The 16,791-nt window shown below is 47.5% G+C and overlaps 1 protein-coding gene across 1 annotated transcript in view; it reads left to right on the plus strand.

The window, feature by feature from the left end:
• Positions 1–971: 971 nt before the first annotated feature.
• LOC135912601 (arrestin domain-containing protein 3-like) overlaps positions 972–16,791 on the plus strand; it is a 216,617-nt gene continuing 200,797 nt past the window's right edge. The window contains exon 1 of the mRNA XM_065445098.1: positions 972–1,600. The gene's annotated coding sequence lies outside the window, so the exon portion shown is untranslated. The remainder of the gene's footprint in view (positions 1,601–16,791) is intronic.

The raw sequence follows: 16,791 nt of genomic DNA on the forward strand, positions 1-16,791 counted from the left end.
GGGATACCTCTAATAACGCCTTTAACGGTGCCATATGGCGCGATTTGATATACGCCAACCACGTGTTCCTTGCCACCAATGCAGATCGATTGTATTTCGGCGTAACGCGAAGCACGTATATCGTCGGGGGTACTCACAACCATGATGTTTTGTTGCAAGTTGGACCAGAAGGTGTCCGCTGCCCCGTGCTCCCTTGATACGTTCGCCGCCGTCATGATGGCCGATGCCACGGTGGCGGTCTGAGTCCTCGCAGTGTTAAGGCCTCCCCGAGGCCGCAATATCACCTTGGTCTCCTCCCTCGGTAGAGCGTCCGGCATCCTTGCTGCCCTCGTCAAGGCATCGTTGCAAGGCATAAGAAGCCGAAGAATGGTGCCACAAAAAGCAAAGGATTGTCAGCGATCCGCATTCGTAGGGTGCCGTTGGGCCCAGTCTACACTACAATCGCAAATTATGCTTGAGGTAATTTTCATACGACGTTTTACATAATGCGTGTTGGCTATTTGCTAGTATTGCTTCAGTTCAAGGCAGCAGATAAAGAATAGAAAGGATTCCACGCGCAGTGGAATCTGTTTAAGCAAAATTTTCATTGCGGTTCGTGATGAACATTGTTCCTGCGTAGCGTAGTAGAGCACGCGAAATGATTTTACTGCGAACGGCTTCGCTAAATATACAGTTGTTCCTCTAGATCATGCACACGTCGCACATGACGCGTGATAAAGCTAGGCGCCGCGATTCCCACTATACCAGGCGTTTCTTTGCACTTCCTCCGAACTGGCCAATCGCGCGAGGCTATAGCCAGAAGCCAGCAGTTGTGACAATGGTACGACGACGCAGGCGTGACCACGACAGTAATTTGAGTGTGGCCGGGGGATTTGCCAAGAGCCATTCGGTGAGGCAGCAGCCAGAAGCGGCGAGCAAGTGGCACGAAAAGGAAGCTTCATAACAAAAAAAAGGCTCGATCATGCTGTTATTCGGGAGCCTTATTGAGCCTTTGAATTTGGGAGGCACATCTGCATGTTTGCAAGGGGCCGCTGTAGATTGATTGGATAATACAGTGAGAGTGCACGCGTGGCATGAGAATGCTTGCAGTTTACCGAGAAATGCGGCGGGCTAGCGTGGCTTCGGTGCCGACAGGCGCTGCTCGCCGTCTGCCAGGTTGGGCGCTCCCCGGCGTCGCTCGATGCCCAACGGGAAAAGCGGTCGACAGGAAGCCGCCGAGTTGAACACGCGCGGCGCCAGGTGGCGGCCTCGCCCGTGGCGGTTCGGACCTCGGGGGCGCTGTCATGTCGATCGCCGGCCCGAGAGGGACGCGCGAAGGGAAGGCCGTGTGGGCGCCACTGCTGCGTGAGCCACCGACGTTTGTTGATAACCCCGAGTGCAGTGATATCGTGCACCGCCGGAGAATATAAATTCCCTCGTCCTGCCTAACGCGCTGTGCCGCGGTGATTCTGTGCGCCGCCAGCCTTGGATTATAGAGCCCGCGTCGTCCGAGTGCGGCCGATATGGGCGACAGCCCGGACCGCATCCAAGCTCCGAGCATCTCGGCTGTCCACGGCGCGTCGGCTTGTTGGAGCTAACGGCATAGCGCCACGCACGACCGGTGAGTTCGCCGAGCAGCTTGCTTGCGGGCGGCGGTCGCCGTTGCACTGTGGAACACTGCCGAGTGGGGAGGATAGCTCTTGCTTTGTTTTTCATTTTATTCATTTTCCTATTATTTCATTTCCTTAGTTTATTTTCGTAGACACCGATGGGTGAGTGGCTGTATCAAGCAACCTACCGCCTTCTAGGCGGACGACACGACTGGAGAGATCGTCATTGGGGAAAGTTTTCCGCACGCTGAATGAAGACAACGAGGAAATGACACATAGACCAGCGCAGACTGACAACTGAACTTTTATTCCTAATGACGGCACATATGTACCCTCGAGACCCACCACACGATCACCACCCATGGGCAACAGCGCATCCTTTCCACATGATAACCACGCTCATAAAATGCATCATGATCGACACACTATCGCCTAATATTGAGCACGTTAATTTCACTATCATACAAAGCGACAAACGGATTGCTAACACATGCTCGCTGTAGTCTAGATATGTGCCAAGCTTCTACAATTTCTCTTGCTCTCTGATTAGGATAAATATACAAAATAGTGGTTTGGCCAAACAGTGGCTTACACATGATCAATGAACATTGCGCACACTGCATTGCCTAATGCGTATAGGGCCTTCCCTTCAAGCTGGCAAACTGCTCTGCCAAACGCTATAGCCAAACGCTATGTCGGCCAATCTGGCCGACATAGCGCTGCCTACACTTGAAAGGAATCTTATATACCACATTTCTTTTACATTCTAAAAACTGGTGCACATGACGCATATGGCACTTATTAGTAAGACTGTTAACCTTGTTATCATACACACTATTTGTCGCAAGGCAAACACCCCCCCCCCCCACTTTGTCTCTTGCCGAAAAAGCTACATTCAGGTCATATTTGACAGCGACCTTCTGGAGTTTATGCGATAAGCCATGTACATACGGGATTACTAAAATTTTTATCTTATCTCGGCTTCTTTCCATACCCTTGCCCTCCGATTTTATTTTCCTCACTACCCTTTCGCTTGCAGTTAGCAGCGATGAAGTAGCGTATCCAGCGTTTCCGAAACGAAGCACCTGCTCAAGGAACGCTTTACTCAACTTGTGCTTGCGAGCTTTTGTCAAAACCGATTGAAAACAGCTCATAGCGATTCGTTTCGTGCTATCCTTGAATGGACTGAATTGTTTTGAAGAAGAGGTTTCTCAGTTCTCGTGGAATATTTCCAGCACAAGTGCTCATCTTCAAAACTGAGCATCACATCCAGGAACTGTAAAGGGCTGCTGGCACTTCATACGTGAAATCCAGCCCTTTGCCTCTTATCCTGAACGCATCCAGCACACGTGACGAGAACACATCTAAATCTCTGCTCATGTCTCTGTTCATGTTCATGGTCTATGTGTCCTTTATTTGTAGTCTTCTTTCAGTGTGCGCAAAACTTTCCACTATGAAGTCAAACCAACTAGCCCGCCTTTCAGACTTATTGGAGAGATCGACAAAATACGTACCAGTTCTCTGCTTCCTGGCGCATCTCAAAAGGTCATGCGCACTTTTTCATTTCCAAAGGAATTTGCAACAACAAATAACTTTTCTTTTGAAAAGTTACATCTGCATTTGTTTAGGTAACATGTTACTTATGCGTGTTATCCACGCAAAAAGCGCTGAGAAAAAAGAAATATCTGGACAATAAAACGGTAAGAATTTGGCCCTCTTATGTAGGCATGCGCCAAGATTTGTCCTTCTCTGTCATTACTTGACTTGCTGTCATCGTTTTCAAAAGGTTAATACAGTTAAAGTCTTGCGTCCCGCCTGTCTAGCCATCTTTCCTTTTCTCTGTTCTCTTTTCCGTTTTTCCCTTACATAGTGGACCATGTATATTTATTAAACTAGACCAGCTATCTGCCTGAAATGTTAAGAGTTATGTGCCTCAATTCAATGCTTGTTGTTCTTGAACTGCCACTTTATAGTAAAAATCAAGGAGGCATCGCAGAATACTTTCCGGCTGGCTGCGTCGTAAAGTCAGCTGAAAAGAATCAGCGGAGCAGACAGAATACGAGTTTTTGTCTCCGGTGAGATAGACACGTTTCTTCTATACACGCCTCACGGGAAACTATACAAGCATTATTCGGACAGCGAGGTAAACCCTAATTCTTAGCATTCGCAGCATAGTCCAACAATATACTTTGGGAATACGCACCCAGTCAGAACAACAGGCATACAAAACTACTACTTTCCGCGACGACGAAAGCTAACCGGTTCGGCCAGCACAGGGACCGTACAAGTGAAACAAGAGCTCGGTTCACTGGCAACTCTACTGGAGAGAAGCAGATGCAGAGGCGGGGCGCGGTAAACGACAACATATGTTATCCACGTTTACATCGCTATATAAGCTTCTGCATCCCTAAAATATTACATAGCAGTCAGTCAGTGGCGTTCTTCTTTCTTTTTGGCTATCCTGGAGTCACATTACGCTGCCCAAACTATTTCAAAGTACTGACTAGCACTGAAAAATATCGTGTTATACAAAAAAAAGAAAAGCTTTCACATACGCATAAGAAATTGATCGCGTATCCCTGCTATCATCCGGCGCGCAATGCTGTTTCACGAGGTTATGGAATCGTGCTTAAAGTGCGTCGAAGAAATTATGTCGAAAAAGGGAATTTTGAAAGACTACGAAAGTATTTTGTCAAATGTAAAGAGATTATTCGCCAGATTAGACGAACATCAAAATGCGCCTAAAGGCAGACTTTTGTATCCATTCTTAAACGTCTAGCCCTTGTCCGTGCTTTGCTTGTCATTTTTACTTTTACCCCGTCTAAATTTCCATGCGTGCGAAATGCAGGTTAGCTCTTGCGTAATCCAGCAACGAGATGTACAGCAGCGACAGTTATATTGGAAACACAGCAACAGCGCTGAACGACTAAACGACGGCACTAGAAAGACAACCCATAGTCATAGGCTAACAAGTTTTATTTGAAAGAAACTACAGACTGAATGAAGGTGCACAAACAGTTAAAATTCAGTTCAGTGAGCGATGGCACGCTCATGAAAGAGGGGCCCCTCCTATGAGTTGCATACGCTTCAACGATTTCTGCGTTCTTTGGTCTTTGTGCCGCCTAAGTATTAGTACAACCGCAAGAAACTGCATCAACGGCTAGGTTGCTCACAGACTATCTTTATTGCTACGATTCGAGTGATCTAAAATTTTGAGCAAGTAATACAGGTTTTACCTTATTGTTCGCAACAGACAAAGCCTCTCAAAAAATAACACGGTCAGAATCAATATGAAATGTTAAGATCAGAGCACCTGGTTTTGCTAAAGCCCAGCTTTAAGCAATGAATACGAAGATTTGTGTACTCTGGTATTTGTCTAACATGGCATAACAAACGAGGATAACAAATAGCAAAACAGATGAGAGACAGACGTGTTTAGTTCGTGCCTATTTCTGGTGGATGGTAATTTGGTGTCTAGGTAATTAAACATAACCCAGGTAACTGCATCAATTTCATATAATCAGATGAGAACACTCAAAGGTTTCTATCGCAGCGATACTAGATGAAGTTTACGACCTTTTTCGGAATCGTATATAATTCTCGTTATGTCGCCAATTTTGTACGGATTCCAGAGATGGGCAACATACTCGAGAAGTGGTCTTATGAGGGATTTGTATGTTAGTAATTTTGTTTCTTTGAAGCTACTCCTAATGAACTACTTATATGTCCGAGCTCTTCCAGGGCTGTGTGGCAAGTAAGGTTAATGTGACTAGACCAAGACCGGGATAGATAATTTATTAGAGGAAAGACAAAAAGGTCGGCATGAGCTCGTGTGCTCTGAGAAAGTTAGCGATAAGAAAGGAGGCTGAGATGCGTGTATAGTGATAATCGGAGCACTGAAGAAGCAATAAATTAAGAAAAGTTATATTCAATAAATGAGCGGAAGCAAGAGGGTATGCTGGAGATAAAAATTCAAGACGATTAGCAAAACGAGAAGAAGGTGAACGCAGGAGCCAACGTTTCGACAAGTGGACTTGTCTTTTTCAAGGCGGCTTGAAAAAAAACAAGTCCATTTGTGGAAACACTGGCTGCCGCTTTTACCTTGTTCTCGTGTTGCTAATCATATTCAACAAGTGAGTGTTTTAGTAGTTAACGAGACGATCGTTTCTTAAAACAGATAGCACGTGTCCTCTGAAATTTTATTTTCATTTGCCAGTTTTGACACAACCTACACGAAATTGTGAGGACTATGATTACCATCACACGACTTGAATAGGCTGTAGAGAACTCTGTTATCGGCGTAAAGACGAATCTCTGCAGAAGCTGCGCCTTGAAGCGCACTAAAAGTGCTTAAAAGAGACATGTTGGCGGTGACGGGAAATGAAGTTACTAATCCAGTCAACAAGCTAAAGTTCACGTATGGTAGAGCTCATAAGAAAAAAGTTTGAACGGCTTGGCAGCGTCGACATCTTGGGAAACGCCGACGAAAAATGGATCCACCTGAAGAACTAGGCCCCGAGCTAGAAATATGTTGCAAATTCATTCCGTTAGGTGAGTGATCATTGCTGCAGAGCGGACAGCGCACGAGAAACACGGGCGCTTTCTCTCATCGCGTGCGCAATTGAAGTGCGACGCCTGTCCTCGCTGCGCCACCGTTGTGCGAGAGCGCGTTCTTTCTGCTGCGCTCGGCGTATACGGTGTCGCCGCTAGCATGTCGCGTATTCTTCGAGCACTGTCTGAGAAACGTCAGCGCGATGCTTCCTCGCTATCGCTTGCAGTGCCTCACCCTTCGGATGAAATTGCCCAATTGTGGCGAGCTTGACCTAGGTGACTAACCGAAAGTAAGAGCAAGGCACTGCAACATGTATGCGCCGATCCCAGAGGCAGCGCACACGGTGACCCTAAAGCGCTGGCTGTTACAAGGGAAGAATGCGACAGACTGGCACGCGACACACTCTCCAGACGTTTAAGATTGCGACTTTGGCACGATACAAGCAAGCATGAGATCAAGCAAGAAAGAAAAGCGATCGCTTGCCCTAGTAGAGCCATAGGCTGCGGCCCGGGAAGAGAGAGGCGGATTTGGCCCACTCTGGGTGTATCTATAACAGAGAACTTGAGCAATGTGTAGCGTACGGCGAGTACGTAACAGTGTGCTTGAAATGATAAGTTGGTAAGAAATATTCCGTATAGAAACGTCACTTTGATAACTGCGAAAGCGCAAGGTCACCAGTGACGCGCCCGAGACGCCACAATGTAGTATGGTGTCGCATATCCCAGTTTTCTTTCATCGCCTCCCAGGCGTAGTCGAGGTTCAATAGCAAAACCTCTCCTGTGACTGGTGACTGATTGTGGACCACCGCTTTTTGTCCGAAGCTTCGCGACACTAGCCGCAGTAACTAGCAATCGCACTCGAGGGTTCGGGTTCAATAGACCTTATCGTGTCACATTCTGATGTTATCATCGAAAGAAACGATGTCCTGTCAAAGCTTCTTTCTTTTTTTTCATGTGTCGCCCGGAACTCCTTTATTGCCCCGCGGAAATTTATTCTTTCATCGTTTTTCTGAGCGCCGTCCACAACCGCATAAATTGCTCCCGCGGACATTCTCGTACACTTAAGATTCTTTCGTTATCCTCTCGTTCCTCAAGAACAGCACTGTGACAGATTGGAGACACTAGTGAGGTTGACACATTCCGAAGAGCTCCTCCTCCTATAGAGTCGTCGGCGCCGGCTGTTCTTGACTCGCTTTCACCTCCATTACTTCTCCTAAAAAAGAGTGCAGGAAAGACGACAGACGAAGACGGTGACGCACAATACGAGCGTTCAACTCACAACTGCTTTTTAATGCCTGTACCGAAAAGATATGGAACCTGTCATCAGTGGATGAATTGATGGCGTGTGGTGTACTACCGGTCGAAGGTCAGGTCAATGAAGCCAGAGGTATGACAGTCATAGTTCGCCAAGCCGTCTGGTTGTCCAGACGTGCAGGTGATGATGATGATGATACTATTGGCACCCCCTTTGAAACGGCGCGGTGAAAAATAGTCACCTAGCCTGCTTGATTTAACCAGACCTCCTATACATGTTTTTTTTTTTTTATCTAGAATTGTTGTATACATTTCCTTCATCGCTTTTTCTTCTTCAAAATGTACCTTGTACCGCTAGCCATGACTGTGAGAGATCCCGTCGTTCACAACTTTTTTCCACCAGTACTTTAACCGTCCCTTTCTTATCTCGACAGCTGACCATTTGATGCCTCCGTCCACTTTAAACCCAAGCGCTTCTAGAAGGTGTACGTTACGTACGGTTCTCTCTGGGTGAAACTCTCCGCATTCTATGAGGATGTGCTGAGTGGTCTCCGCATTTTCGCTGCAGCAGACACATGCTTCATCTAATTCCGAATATTTGCTCCGGTATGTTTTTTGTCCTTAGGCAACCGACTCGAGCCCCAAATAGCAAGGCATGGTCCTATGTGTTATCGCACAGATTTTCCCTTCTAATTTCTTTCTTGTCATTCTTGTAAATCTCCATGGTCCTTTTTGTTTCCACTCTTTGCATCCACTTTACTGTCTCTGTTTCTCACTTTACTTCTGATGACTCCTGGCTGTACATGTACAGTTTCAATTATCTCGTACTTGGTGGCCAACTTCCTTGGGCTCTTCCTCCATTCTGCGTCCACGCTTTGCAAGTGCAGATACTTGTGCACTTTAGCTGCCCGTTAATTTTCATCCATGCTCCCGAGTGTTTCTTTAAAACTAATTTTGCTCTGCGCTTCTCCGACTTCAAAAGAGGCCCAACCCGCGTCAGCCTGCACTGCCTCATTTGTGGTTTTGCCGTGGGCTCCCAAAGCCAACCGGCCTGCCGATCTTTGTTTAACTTCCAACCTAGACAAAATATTCGTTCTTAAACACTGAATGGCATTTGTGAACGTTAGCATTGTCACCATCGCTCCTTTCCAGATTCCGCGCACCACCTCGCACTTATTGCAGCCCCACAATACTGTGGGTTGCATTAATGCAGCATTACGCTTCAGTAAGGTGTAGTGCAGCGACGGTGTATGGGTGAAATGAAACAATGTACGGACGTGAAATTCTGCTTCACACTTAGGAAAACGCGAAGTGAATATCACGTATCACGACGTGCTGCGTCAAGTATATGGAAACAGTGGTTTATTGAAAAATTATTTACACTGCGCTTTGCGAGCATGGCCGACATCCAGCGCAATGTGAACGCGGAAGTGAACTGAATTCCACCGGTTAAAAATAGCTTTGAACAGCTGAACTGAAAACGCAGTTGGACTAAGGAAGGCAGACAAGGACGTCACTGTTGTCTTCTTCACTAAAGGCGTCCTTGCCTGTCTTCCTATGTTTTTTTTTAAAGCTGGACTGTTCAAAATTCGTCTTCGCTGTGAAGCAATGGGGTTAATCAATTAGATTAGTCTTGCTGGGCGAGTTGGTGCATGGCTATGTTAGGAAGATTAGCGCGAACACAAGAAGAAAATGAATTTAGCACTCTTTCCGTCGACTTCGTTTTCTCTTATGTTTGTCCTTTTTTACGCGCAAGTCTCCCTATCATAACTTCGTCAAATGCTGATCTGCCCCACAGGTGCTGTTTTCACCCAAACGCATTCTCAAAAGCTCTTAACCACGGGAGGCAATTATTCTGAAGGAAACTGTATTCTCGCACACAGGTATCATCTTTCCTCCAAATAAGTTATGAAATCAATCATTCACCGTATCGATCACAGGTTGTATATACACAGATAGATCGCGCATGTCAAAGAGAGTTAAAACAAACAAGCGAAAGATCAAAGGCATTTGTCTAACATTTATCACTGTCATGCATTAGCAAGGGTAGCTATGACGAGACGCATATGATAATGATGAGACGCATATGATATCACATATATCACAGACGCATATGATATGATATGCATCATATGAGACGCATATGATGCGCCTCCGAGAGTTTTGTCGTGATCTGATAAGGGTTTTTGACAAAATTACTGCTTTGAAACCAGGGTGCACGGCACCCTTAGTAATGCGGTGCAAGCTGAGAGAACGACGCGTGTGCGTTTTCTGACGCGTGTCTTAACACGTCGATCTGTTGGGTCGACGAATATATGTGCACAGTCATCAAAATCAATGAATACAATCGACAATGCGTTTTTCATGCTTCTGGATGCATTTTCCGCGGCCCACTGATGTGCTCGCGTGCCCTTCTGTACATAATTACTTCTCCTGGCTTTCTTAGTTTCCCCCTATTTTATTTGTTATTGCGTGGGTTGATTAAACATTGTTATGAAATAGATCTAAGTGACGGAAAATTACATTCATGCACGAGAAACACGACGGTAAGTGCTAGAGTACCTGCTTCTTGCGAGAAGAGCATTCGAAGCGTGGGACTAGATGACATCCATAATATCCAACAACCACTGCCTACATGTACGCCACGGCCTTTTATTGAAAAGCAATAGTTCACCTGAGTGTAAGCATAGTAAAGCCTTACTCATGGGGCCTTACAATTTTTTCATAATTATTTACCATTTTCATTGAAAACGAGAAATGCTTCCCAAAAGAAAAATGAAAACGCTCGTATCAGCGGTGCTTTAGTATGCTTGCAATAATGTAAGATATCGTTCAAGAATAACTGTTGCTAGTGAGCGCTCATCGCCGTCGTCTTTCTTACGTGCTGTCGCACTAATATTGAATTTTTTAGCAATGTTAATTTTTCTATAGCGGAAATGCTACTGTGAGCGGAATGGCTCGAAAATGTAAAGTAAGTGTTCTAACGATAAAAATAAATAAATAGCAAATTCTGCTGTTGTGATAGCGCGACGCAGTTTTGTGACGTGACCGCTGTCGGTAAAGAATCATGACCGCGTGCTGTGATAAGACGTCACTCCTCGGCCTATGCGTATCTTTACGGCTGCACTGAATAGAACAAGAAGAAACTTTAATAAACAACGGTCCGGCAGTGTTTGTTGTGGAGGCCTCAGGTGGCGGTTTGAAGTCCTTGTACTCGGGCGGCATATATTCGGCTTGCCGGACGGCCCAGAGAGAGCAAAGCCACCTATTTGCCCAGAGCCGCCTCCCAGCGGCGGCGACGCCGATGGAGCAGATTCCCGGCGAGAGAGTGAACGTATTGCGGCATCGGAAGGAAGCGAGCTCGAGGCTTATTGTACTCTGGCCATGGCCGTGATTACGGACGCGTCGCGAACGGAGGTGGTTTCATTACCGTTGTTTGCGGCACATTCCCAGAGCATGTGCGCAGCGATGCTCTCTGTCCGCAAGCTTTACACACGTCTGTTGGATATAAACCTGGGTAGCAGTGGTGTAAGATGGCGGGGCGATAGGGTAGGAGTGTGTGTGGAGCAAGCGTAAAATTACGGCCTCGCTCTTGTTTAATTTTTCGTGCGGTGGCGGGAATGCGCGTCTTTCGAGTCTGTAGTGTTGGGTGAGGTCCCTGAACGTGGTTAGGTGATCGCCCCACGCCCACTGTGAGTCTTGTTGCTACGTTTGTGTAGTAGTGTCCCGATCCGGCAGATCCGATGCCCCGCTCGTGCGGGCGGTGGTGGCGGCTACATAATCTGCAGCGGCTCGGCGTGTGAGACCTCGAGCCGTGGCGTGGGCCGCCTCGTTGCCCGCGAGCGGGACATCGGTGTGTGCCGGGGTCCAGAGGAAGAGCACCGTAGAATTTTGGAGTTGCGATGGCGATGACGAGTTTCCGTCGTCACAGATTTGAAGTATGCGGGCCGCTTCCCGCGAGACGCGACCGTGCGCGACGCCGCGGATTGCCGCCTGCGAGTCGCTGATCACGATCGCAGCGCTCGGCACCGCGTCCAGTGCTAGGGCTATCGCGGCTTCTTCGGCCGCCTCCGTGTGTCCCGTGGTCACCGTGGCGCTCGCCCGTGCGGTCTACAACCGCGATCGCGTGTGCGCTTCTCCGTCCTCCATAACGCGCAGCGTCTACGTACACCGCCTCGTTGCTGTTGCCAAACTTCTGAAGCTCGCTTGCTCGTTTGTTGCGTCTCCCGGCGTGGTGTGTCGGGTGCATGTTCTTGGGAAGCGGCGGGATGGTCAGGCGGTCGCGGACAGAGGCCGGAACCGCCGTCTTTTAACCGTTATGAGTGTGGTACGTGATGCCGAGTGACTCGAGGATGCATCGACCTGTCTTTGGCTTCGATAATCGTTCGTTTTGCGCAACGTCGTGCGCCTCGATTAACTCGTCAAATGAGTTGTGAAGTCCGTGCTCTAGAAGGCTGTCGGTGCTCGCATTGAGTGGAACGCAGACCGCCCTCTTGAAAGCATTTCGTATCATGTATTCGACCTTGTTTTTTTTTCGCATCCTATCCAATTAAGGTAGGGGGCAACATACGTTATGCGGCTTATCGCGTACACGTGCACGAGACGGATCGCGCAGTATTTACTCATACCATTGCGTCTATTCGCGATGCGACGCAAGAGTCGGATCGTGTCATCTACCGAACGACGAAGTCTTCGCACCGTCTCTCCGTTATGGCCGTTTGCCTGCAGGTGTCACCCCAGGATTCTAATTTTGTCTACGTGCGATACGGGAGTACCATCTGCCAATATAATGCGTATTTTGGAGTATTTCCGTTCCTCGTTGCGCAGCGTTTTACGACCTCTCCTTCTCAGTTTGTAGATTAAGAGTTCGGACTTAACAGGAATTTGTTTGTAGCCCAGGTAAGGCGTCAGTCATATCATCTGGCGACTAGGATGGAATTTTTTAGCATAAGTTTTCTACAATAACTACTAGAGGGAGCTGTGAGCACGTCTACCCAGCGGTCGATTTAGGCACCACTGGCCTCCTTGAAGCCCTTGGGTTCAGCGGGAGCAGTGGTAAAGCAAACAGGTCCGCAATAGACATTAGTAAGAGGCGATTGGAGGATTGGCGGAAGAAAAGTAGGGAAACGACGAAAGATGGAGACGTACAAAAACACAGTTCGCAATAGGGGATCAGAAAATTTGGACGTGTTAGTTCTTAGTGTTTTTTTTCTTTCCTTTTTTCATTGGTTAACCTAGGTAGGATATCAGGCAGCACAGTGGTAAGAGCTTGGTGGCGCAACCCACCGCCCCGTTCCAAAGGGGACGCTCATAACATCCATCCATCCATCCTTCCATTCAGCCACCATGGGAATGATGGTGCATGGATTTGTCTCGTCTACGTGCTTGTGGATTCAAAAGTTCTTGTGGCTTGTTTATTGGGCTTATATGCCTTCAATTTCGTAAGTTTCAGAACCATCTATGCTTTTCCCAAGTGGCGAAGACGCTGCGAACACGCAAAAACGCTACTAATGGCAAGCGTTCAGCTTGTCGAGGTGGCCAAATCGAAAGGCGCCAAGCGTCTCAAGGCATAGAGTTTCTCACTACATTACCTAGAGGGAAATCTGGCGCTCCTGCGCTGTGGTATGCATGGGAATGCCGGTTTATTGTGGATTCGGATTGGCATCGTTCTCGTAGAGACAGGACACCTTGAAGACGCGCTTGGCAAGTACCGTTCCGTCTGTCACAATAATTCATTTTCTACTAAAACAGCACATAAAAAGGTGCTTTAGCTTTATTATTACGCGAAAACATGTGTTGTTTAACTATGAGAACTTGTTATTGTGTGTACGACTACATGTTACGGAAAAAGTATCAGCGGGCCGCTAAAGTTGGAGGACAGACGACAAGGTTCGCGCTCGCTTTGCAACAGTTGGTCGTCTGTTCTTGCTTTTCTTCGCTTGGTCATGCATCGTGGAGGAGGGAGGGAAAGAGATAGGAAGAAGGCAGGGAGGTTAACCAGAATCACGTCCGGTTGGCTACCCTACACCGGGGGAATGGGAAAGGGGGAACACAAAGATAACATGGAGAGAGAGGAAGAAAGGAAATTGCAGTGAGTTCGATGACGGGCGTGGCCTTACAGAAACTACATTAATAGTGACAAATGGTAGCACAAGCCCGTCGTCCTTAAGAAGCACAAAAGTGCCTTCACCGCTTTATGGGCCGACGGGCGATGGGGGCGGTGTTCTAGCAGCACCTGCACAGAAAGCGGCCGATTGTCCAGTTTTTGAAAAGCTTTGGCAAGTTCTTGTCTCTCAGGGGTGTATCTTGGACAGTGGCATAGCAGGTGGTCGATGTTTTCTTCCGTGCCACAGACCTCGCATGCTCCACTGTCAGTCACTCCAATTAATGTAGAGTATGCCTTTGTGAAGGCAACTCCTAACCAAAGGCGACAGAGAAGCGTAGCTTCACGTCGAGGAAGTCCGAGTGGATGCCGGAGTTGCAGGGAGGGGTTTAGTCGATCCAGTCGTGTAAGTGGTAAGTTTGGCGAGTTCCACTCGGTCAGTGTGAGACTGCGTGCCAGGTGTCGAAGCTGCCTAGCGGCGTCTGTCCTCGAAATGGGCATTGGAACGTTCTGATCTTCATGATGTGCTGTACGAGCAGCGTTATCGGCGGAATCATTGCCACTGATTCCACAATGGCCAGGTACCCATTGAAAAATGACCTCGTGACCTTTTTGTTGGACATGGTGGTAAAGTTTCGCGATTTCGTATGTCAGTTGGTCATGGCATCCGTGTCGGAGAACTGACTGTGTGCACTGTAATGCCGGTTTTGAATCACAGAACACAGCCCATTTTCCAACTCTTTCAGATTCAATGAATTCCAGTGCTCGACACAGGGCCGTTGGTTCTGCCGCCGTTGAGGGCGTGACATGCGATGTCTTGTCGTTCCTCGCGTTGGTACCACTACGGCACCACTGGAACTGCACGACGTAGTTGATCCATCGGTATAGATGTGCACGTGGTTGCTGTACTGTTCATGCAAAAGAAGTAAGGTCAACTGTTTTAAAGCAGAGACCGGTAGATCTGTCTTCTTCTGTAGTCCTGGAATCATTAGATGTACTTGTGGACGGCTCAAACACCAAGGAGGAAACGCTGGCTTGGCCGCAGGTGCGTACCCTGAAGTAAACGACGCACGATGTGCACTAACAATGCCGCTAAATGTCGAGCAGGGCCTTGCAGCAGTGAGGCTCACCAAGTGGTGGGAAGGGGTCCTAGCATAATGCCTGAGATGCATGCGCATTGTCTCAACGGTAATGTGCGTAGTGATGCATCGTGGATGCATCGTAGTGCATCGTGGGTGAGTAAAGATGTAATATGCGTGAATTAAAAAAATTATGAAGATTTTACTTTGAGAACGCGTTATTTGCGTAGCCATATCCACGTTTTAGACGAAGCCTTTTACGACACCAGCCAACATGAGCCTCGCAGACACATATACCGTCATTCCCATGACGGCACGGTGCCCCCTTAAGAAACTCCCATAGACGGTGGCGCCAGATTACCCTCTAGGTGTTATAGTGAGAAACTCTATGTCTCAAGGCATACAGTTTCCTACGAAATTGCTAGAGGGAACTCTGGCGCTGTAGTCGTTTTCCTACCATGGGAATGATGGGAAGTACATGGATTTGTCTGATCTTCGTGCTTGTGGACTCAAACGTTCTTGTAGCTCTGTGTATTACGCTATATGAGTCTGATTGTCGGATATTTCAGCGAAATCTATATTCTTCGAAGTGCAGAAGACGCCGGGAACGCGTACAATTGCTATTGCAACGATCGAGCTTGTCCAGGTGGCCAAATCGAAACGCGTAAAGCGTCTCAACGCACTGGCATGCCCGCGATAAATTTATAAGGGCGTTTCATTCGCTTGCCGATACATACGTCCGTGGCTTAATAGTCTCAATATCAAGCTTCTGTGCTAGAATCCCTGTGTTCGAATCCTGCCGTCGGGCAATTTTAATGATGTTTATTTAAGTATTTATTGCGCAATATACTGTTGAAAATGACGAGTTTACAAAGTCACAAAGCCGTTTGAAGCCAAAAGAACGAAGTTTAGGCAAATCCATGTACTTCCCATAATTCCCATGCTGGGACAACCGCTCCCATTGCAGCTCCCGTAGACACTAGCGCCAGAGTTCCCTATAGTAATTTTTGTAGGAAACTCTATGTCTCAAGGCACTGGGTTGCCCGCGATAATTTCATAATGGCATTTTATGTCGCTTGTTGATGCATGCGACCGTGGCATAGTGGTTTGAATATCGGGCCTTTGTGCTAAACGTCCCGTGTTCGAATCCTGCCTTCGGGCAATTTTAGTAATGTTTATTCACTCATTTATTGCGCAATACTTTCTTGAATATAACGCGTCTAGAAAGTTACGAAGCCATTTCAAGCCAGAAGGACGAAGTTCAGGCAAATGCATGTACTTCCCATAATTCGAGGAGTTGAAATTCACGTGAAGGTTAGCGCCTTTTCGTGTCCCTGTTGAATTTCGCGCAGTACATTTATTTCCTCGCACTATGGAACGAACTCGCCCAACAACAAGTCTTGTTGCCCATAATTCCCCATAGTGGCTGAACCGCCCCCATCGCAGCTCCCGCAAGCGCTATACTCAGTCTCACATGCCGGCTGCTGCACTGTGGAAGCTACACTAATTATCCTTAGCCAATAGGAAGGCCCGTCGAGATGTGCCCATCCGCGCCGCGTCGTCTCCTCAGCGTCTGCTTGCCATCCTGTCACATGCTCCGTGGTTGGTGGATTGACGCAAAAAATGTTTTGACGTCGTAACCACAAGCTGTGTTTACATGCATAAGACAGCAGGGTATCTCTTGTGCGCTTTCCCTGCAGTTACCTTGCAGCCCCCTTAGCAAGTCACACGGGCGAATGTCCTTACAAATGTTCACCTATGCCACAGCGTCTGCTCGGCGTCTGCTTGGCGTTTGCTCGCTACCGTCATTCCGCACCATGCTACCGCGAGGTAATGGCCGTAAATAATGGCCGAAGAGTCAATGTCGTGCGTTCTTTCAGGTCCATTTCTATTTTTGGGAGTTCTATTCTTTCTGCGTCTTTTTCTTCAGCTGCCCTACTTTCCTTCGTTCTACATTGGACTTCTCGAAATTGTTAAAAATAGCTTGCTTTCTGAAGGTTTTGTAATTTTCGGCGTTAATTATTACGGAAGCGCTGGTTTCGTCCTTGAGTTTGACATTTTTGTTTTTCAGAAACGTACCAATCATGTTTTCGTGCGCCAATCCTTCTGTGGTGATGAAAGTCCTTCTTTTCTTCCGCTTTCACCGCTTCGTCAATACCAGCAAGCTTTTCTTGCTCTGGAGGCCTGGCGGCAATGCTTCGCACTTTGGCGTCAC

Source organism: Dermacentor albipictus, chromosome 9, assembly GCF_038994185.2.
Source record: "Dermacentor albipictus isolate Rhodes 1998 colony chromosome 9, USDA_Dalb.pri_finalv2, whole genome shotgun sequence".
NCBI classification, from domain to species: Eukaryota; Metazoa; Arthropoda; class Arachnida; order Ixodida; family Ixodidae; genus Dermacentor; species Dermacentor albipictus.